Here is a 7225-nt window from a genome sequence, read left to right as displayed (position 1 = left end):
GATGAGAGATGGGTACAAGGTGCTTTTGCCCAGTAGGGGCTTTTGTGCACAAGGCTTTTGTGCAAAAGCCTTGTGCAAAAGTGACACCGCTTGTTGGCTCTCATTTCTCTCACACCCTAACCCTAAAACCTTTCCCTCTCTCTCTCTAAAACTCTTCTCCTCTTTTCCTCTCACTCCCTAGGGCTTGGACCAAGGTGGAAGTTAGAGGAGAAAAGCTTGGAGAAGAAGCTCTCCAATGTGTAGAGCAAGCTAGAGCAAGGCTTTGAAGGAAAGCTTTGGACTTCTAAGGTGAGTTCTTGTGATTATAAGTTAGGTTTTGGGTTTTGCTTCTAGTTAAAGCATTTAGAAATGTCTATGGTGGTTTTCCTCCATTTTTCTTCAAGCTAGGGGCTTGATTGGAGAAGATGATGTCTTGTAGGGACCTAACTTTAGAGTTTTTGGATTTTGAGGTTCAATCTTGGGATTGATCTCTTTTTAACCTAATTGGTAGGTCAACGAACGCATCGGTGCACTCGGTTCGGCGATACGACGAGCGTGCGTGAAGATATTGGAAAAGGAAGCCGAGTTGGTACAGATTGCCGCAGCTTGCGGCGAAAGTGTCTGAAAATCGTGAAAACAAAACCGCGGCATCCTAGCATCACACAAAGGTAGGGGGTGCTATCCGAAATCACCGAGTCTCTTTCTATGTCTATGTCACTACTTTGAGCATGTTGTTATTATTGCATTCTTGCATGTAGGGTAATGAATGGTATATATTGATTGTATCAATTATCTGCTCAAGATTATTGTGAATGATATAGGCACATGTCAACAAGAAAACGAATAACCCTATATGCATGTGAATGTGAGAAAAGACTATGACCATAGTAAACAACGGTGACATTGACTATAGTGACTCGATTGGCATTGAAATGAGTATAGTTAAACAAGGTTTAACCCAAGTGGCATTATGTGTGTTATGGCATCAGGACCATTGTGGCTCATATTGGTGGTATATATGATATGGTAGAACCTATCATTAGCATTGAGATATTGAGGCATGAGACAGGTTTGGCTATACCTTCTCAAATTGATGATGGGATCATACTCACATGTATTGGTTCCGGCTTGTGGGAGGTCGCTCCCCCACAAGCGGTGTACTCCGGAGTGATAAAAACACCACGGGTGAAAGTGCCCGGCGAAGATCCTTCGGGTGGTTGCGCCTTGCGCCTCCCCCGTTAGACGAGATATGTAGACTGTGAGTTGGGGTAAACCAGGAGCACCCCGGGTTGATTGGGTAAAGGCCAAAGGAAAGTGAAAAGGACATGCATGCATAATCATGATGTATTTGAATATGAATATCTATCCGTGATTTGCTTTCTTGCAGGCATTGTATTAGAAGTGCATTAGTTGGTTTGTTATCCTTCTTTATTGAAATACATATGCCTGGATTAGACCTAGTGGGCGAATCGGCGTGGTCGGCAGCCGAACCCACTGGGAACTTCGTTGTAATTCTCATTACCACTAACCCTGCAGATCCGTGCGCGAGCGGGGCGGCGGAGGATCGAGGCAAGGGTGTTGCGCCGTAGCTAGCGGCCCTCGAGATATAGGCATTCCCTACATTTTGGTGTTCTCAACTGTAGATGTTGAACTGTAAATAATGTAGAGCAAGAAATGTAAATTATATTTTGGGTAATGTAAGAATGGTGTAAACAATGTATTTGGTTAAAGGAAAACGTGATGTGAATGAATGGGTAAATGAATGTAAATGTAATAGACTACTTGTGTTTGATTCAAATGAAATCAAATGACTTGTATGTTGGATGCTTAGATAGTTTCGATGCTTTCACTTGTGGTTGTTGTTTGCCCTCGTGCAAACCTTGTATATTCTGCAATTCTCTTTAATGATTTGCTTGTAATATACTTGTTGTTTGAGCCTTGGGCGGACAGGGGAGGTACTGTCCGTTCGGCGTCTGTCATGTGCTCGAATCCGACCAAATTGGCGGAGCTCGGGGCGTGACAGATATAGTGGTATCAGAGCAAGTGAAAGCAAAAGTCTAGGATGGACTTAGGGACCTTAGGATTGGAAACCTTAGGAATTAGGACACGTATGACGTGGACTTGGATATGCAAAGGCTAATTGATTGGGTTATGATTAAAACTTCTCTAAACGGAAATAGAGATGGATTCAAGGGAACGCTTGTTTTCTTTTAAGGGATTATGTGGGGCGGACGACTACATAATGCTGAGAGTAGAAAATGAACGTACTTGATTGCTTTCGCTTGATTGGGTAGTTATTTGGACTGAGTAAGAGTCTCGGGTGTCGAGTATTAACGCGTGTGTTTCGTTTCAGGACAGATGTCACCGAGACATTATACACGTCGGTCCTCTCCGGCATTGCCTGATGAGGTGCCAGAGCAAGTGGGATCCGATGAAGTTCGTGAGTTGTGGGCCAAAGTAGCAGCTTTGACTGGGGCTATGCAACAGCAAGGGGAGCAGATAGAACGGCTCCATGACTTGGTGGCTCGACAGACGGCGGCGACGGCTGCACCTATACCTCAGGACCCGCCTGCACCTGTAGCACCTACGCCGATGGCGGCGGCATCGGTGACAGCTATTCCTTCGACAGCTTCAGGCTCTTCGGCTCCTATTTCGGAGGTACTTGAAGCCGAGCAGGAGCGGTCGTTGGCGGTGTTGACGGCCTTCAAACGGTTTAATCCTTCGACCTTTTTGGGTGATGTGAAAGACCCATGGTTGATGGAGGCGTGGCTTTCCGTGATGGAGGCGTTGTTCGAGGATGTCTACACTCTCGAGAAGGACAAGATTCGTTTGGCGGCTCACTGTTTAGAGGGGTCGGCTAGATCATGGTGGACGCGAGTGAAGAATGGTCAGTCTTTGGATCCGGCTATTATGACTTGGGAGGCATTCCGCGAGATTCTACTGATGGAGTACTTTCTGGAAAGTGACAAGCGGAAGATCAAGGAGGACTTTCGCAAGTTAAGGCAAGGAAGCCGAACGGTGCAAGAGTATGAAAGGGAGTTCTCGCACATGGTTAATTGTGTTCCCGGCTTGGTTCATGGTGACCGGGATAGGGCGGAGGTCTTTGAGCGTCGGTTGCGGCCGGAGATATTCAAGACTGTTCAGGCGCTCCGGCTGAAGACCTATGAAGAGGAGCTCGACCGTGCGCTATGGGTAGAGCGCGGCAACGCCATTACGCGCGAGGAACGCGAGGCGTTGGAAAGGGACAAGGACAAGGAGAAGTCCAAGAAGCGACTGGCTGGTGGTTCCGCGGGACAGTCGAGTTCCAAGCGACCCCCTCGGTACCCTAGATCGCAATGGCGGCGAGACAGGAGCCAGTCAAGGAGTCAAATGAGTTCCTTCCCGTGCGTGATCTGTGGTGGGAATCATAGGCCGAATGAATGTTCTCAGCGTGACGGGAGGTGTTTCCGATGCGGCCAAGCGGGACACTTGAGATGGGATTGCCCGGGCGGCACGTCACCTGCTCCGTCAGCTGCTTCGGCTCAGTATGCTCCACGACAGCTTGCAGGACTGCCACCTGCCATGTCGGCTGGGCGCGCTTCATCACCGCGTCAGCCGAAGGGATCGCGTGCACCGAGTGGACGGGTATTCGCCACTCAGGTGGAGGAGCAGCCTGCTGTACCCGACGACGTCGTGGCAGGTATTATTTTGATTAATGGCATTAGAGCAAGAGCATTATTTGACACGGGCGCATCGCATTCGTTTATTGATGCATCATTCGCTAAGACGCATGGCATGGATATAGAGCATTATTATGATTATTGGTGGGTTAACGCACCAGAACACTCATTTAGAGTTCACGAGGAGTGCCTAGCTTGTCCGGTGCAAATCGGCGACTGGATCATGCCGGTGGATTTGCTAGTGCTTAAGCAGATGTGGGGATTTGATGTCATCTTGGGAGTTAATTGGCTCTCCAAGTACTATGCCAGCATCAACTGTGACAGTAAGGTGATCACTTTTCGTGAGCCTAGTCAAGAAGAGTTTGTGTATTGGGCGTGTAAAGGCGCGCGCTTTGCGGCGACTATATCGACGATGAGGACGAGAAAGATGATTAAGGGTGGTTGCAAAGCTTACTTGGCGACCATCGTGAACCCTCAAAAGGAGTGCCCGGAGTTGGGGAACATTCGGGTGGTGTGTGAGTATCCGGACGTATTTCTGACGGAGTTACCGGGACTACCACCAGATCGGGAGGTCGAGTTCGTCATTGACTTGATTCCCGGAGTGGCACCAATTTCAAAAGCTCCATATAGGATGGCACCGGTAGAGCTTAAAGAGCTAAAGGCCCAGCTGCAGGACTTGCTCGATAAAGGCTTCGTGAGGCCAAGCGTGTCCCCGTGGGGAGCACCGGTGTTATTTGTGAAAAAGAAGGACGGTATTCTTCGACTTTGCATAGATTATCGCGAGTTGAATAAAGTGACGATTAAGAATAAGTACCCATTGCCGAGAATAGACGACCTGTTCGATCAGTTGCAGGGGTCGCAGGTATACTCGAAGATAGATCTTCAGTCGGGATATCACCAGTTGAAAATTCGACCGAAGGACATGCACAAAACGACATATCGTACGCAGTACGGCCACTATGAGTTTACGGTGATGCCGTTTGGGCTTACTAATGCCTCGGCAGCGTTTATGGATTTGATGAATAGGGTCTTTCGACCAATGTTGGATAAGTGCGTCGTGGTGTTTATCGACGACGTGTTGGTGTATTCGCGGAGTGAAGAAGAGCACGAGGAACATCTAAGGACCGTGTTGCAAATACTCCGTGACGAGAAGCTTTATGCTAAGCTCAAGAAGTGCAAATTCTGGCTTTCGGAGGTAACCTTTTTAGGCCATGTGATATTCGGGAGTGGAATCTCGGTGGATCCAAAGAAGATTGAGGCGATTCGAGATTGGCCTCGTCCTACGAGTGTGGCGGAAGTCCGCAGTTTCCTCGGATTGGCAGGCTATTATCGGCGTTTTGTTGAGGGGTTTGCGAAGTTGACTACTCCTCTCACATGCCTTACGCACAAAGGAGTAAGATTCGATTGGAGTGTCGGTTGCGACCGAAGCTTCCAAGAGTTGAAAGAGAAGTTGACGTCTATCCTGGTACTTGCCTTGCCGACGCCGGGAGAAAGTTTCATGGTGTACAGTGATGCTTCCTACACCGGTCTCGGGTGTGTTCTTATGCAAAATGGGCGAGTCATTGCGTATGCTTCGCGCCAATTGAAAAGCTATGAGAAGAACTACCCGATACATGATCTCGAGTTAGCGGCGGTCTCTTCCGATTGAAGGGGAGACGACCCGCCGAATTCACATCATAAATCGCCAACATGAACACAAACGAAATCGTCGAATTTCGTATAGAAAGAATAATCTCTTTTCTTTTTTATATGAAGAATTGCTTTTTGGTCCCTTTCGTCCAGTGGTTAGGACATCGTCTTTTCATGTCGAAGACACGGGTTCGATTCCCGTAAGGGATAGGTACTTATTCCCGGCCGGCGGTATCATTGCTGAGTGATCGCTCGCTATCAGGCTTGAAAAGGTGGTCCGGAAGCTTCCTCTCTCCCAGCAAGCAAGACGAGATGAGATCACCACTTCTCAGTAATGGACTTCCTTTCATTCTTCCTTAGCCTTATCTGTCCTTCCTATCATAGATTCTCGAACAGGAGACAGAAAGAAAATTTCAATGCATGCCTTCTTTCTCTCCTCCCCTCAGCCACACATCTCTTTCGTTCGCAGCCTTCATTCCTGCCTGCTCGCTTCCACACACGCCTTGCATTCTGCACGGTTGCCCTTCCATCTCCCCTTCTTTAATGGCGGAGGGCGAACCCAGCTCCCGCTTAGATAGAACAGGAGCCCTGCCAGAACTAGAACAGGCCCTTAAGATATAGGGGGCGCCTATTTGCTCGCTTATACAAGACAGACCTTGACTGCCGCAAATCAAGTCTGATACGCCCTGCCCTAATGAATATAATTGTAATTGGGAGCACCCTGCTTTTTGTCGTCCATAGGAAGGAAGAGAGGGGTCAGCGAGCAGGTGTTCCCCATTTATTTTGACCAAAGGCAAACAGCCCCCATGTTATTCAGCGTGGGGAGCCTGCATGACAAGAGCAGGCTGCAGGCATGGTGCATGGGACCTTCACTGATTTTTCTCGCCACGCCAGCCACTTCATTCAATCAATCATATGTTCTATGGAGGGACACAGGCATGAATGACTTTGATCTTTCGTTTTCAATTGCTTATTCGGCCGGCTTATTACGCTGCTTACTTATCTAACGTATACGCTTACTCACTTTCTTTCAAGACAAAGAGGATAGCGCGCTTCTTATCTTACACCACCAATGAAAAAGAGACCACTCTTCTACTTTGAAAGCGCTACAGCTAACCGCTTGCTTGGTACCTTTTGGTTGGTTGGCAAAGAATAAGAAGCTAAAAGCAAAAATGCTTTATCTTTGCTTTAGCTGCAACACAGAGCCGAGAATAACGGCCGGCATATCTTTCTCTTGCACGCAAGGAGATGCTGCTGCTGCTGGATGTCATGGTTCCGGGGCGCCATGATCCTTCTATCTGGAACAATCGAGGGCACTGACTGACTGCATCAATCATCGCTCAGTGAGCTATTAATTGCCGCCAATTGCGCTTCGCTTGCATGCAAGGCGGCAACGCCGCGCTAAAGCTATGGAGGCACTATCTTTACGGTGAGCATTGTGAGGTGTATACTGATTACAAAAGCCTCAAGTATTTGTTCACCCAGAAAGAGTTGAATATGCGGCAGCGGCGGTGGCTGGAACTGATAAAAGATTATGATTTTACTATCCTGTACCACCCCGGTAAAGCCAATGTGGTGGCCGATGCGCTAAGTAGGAAATCTATTGAGAACTTGGCGACGGCGATTACTAGTCAACCGTTATTGCATAAAGAGATGCAACGATTTGGATTGGAGGTAGTGGCGCCGGAAGTTCCGACTATCTTGCGCGCTGGCAATTTCGGCGTGGAACCTGGTAGTGCACTTCGGTTCAGAAACCGATTGTGCATACCCAAGGACGATGAGATTCGTAAGATGGTGTTGCAAGAGGCGCATCATTCCCCGTATAGTATTCACCCGGGCGGTACTAAGATGTACAAGGATCTAAAGGTGCATTATTGGTGGCCAGGTATGAAGAAGGGCATTGGAGAGTTCGTGGCGCAGTGCTTGACGTGCCAACAAGTGAAGGCCGAGCGTCGTTT

At 48.2% G+C, this 7225-nt stretch overlaps 1 non-coding gene across 1 annotated transcript; it reads left to right on the top strand.

Moving 5' to 3' along the window:
- TRNAE-UUC lies at positions 5406–5477 on the top strand. Its single transcript has one exon. It is a non-coding gene; the product is annotated as a tRNA-Glu (tRNA).

The sequence above is a fragment of the Ananas comosus genome, linkage group 22, assembly GCF_001540865.1.
Source record: "Ananas comosus cultivar F153 linkage group 22, ASM154086v1, whole genome shotgun sequence".
Taxonomy (NCBI): domain Eukaryota; kingdom Viridiplantae; phylum Streptophyta; class Magnoliopsida; order Poales; family Bromeliaceae; genus Ananas; species Ananas comosus.
The sequence above is the reverse complement of the archived record's forward strand: the minus strand, read 5'-3'. Positions and strand labels throughout refer to the sequence as shown.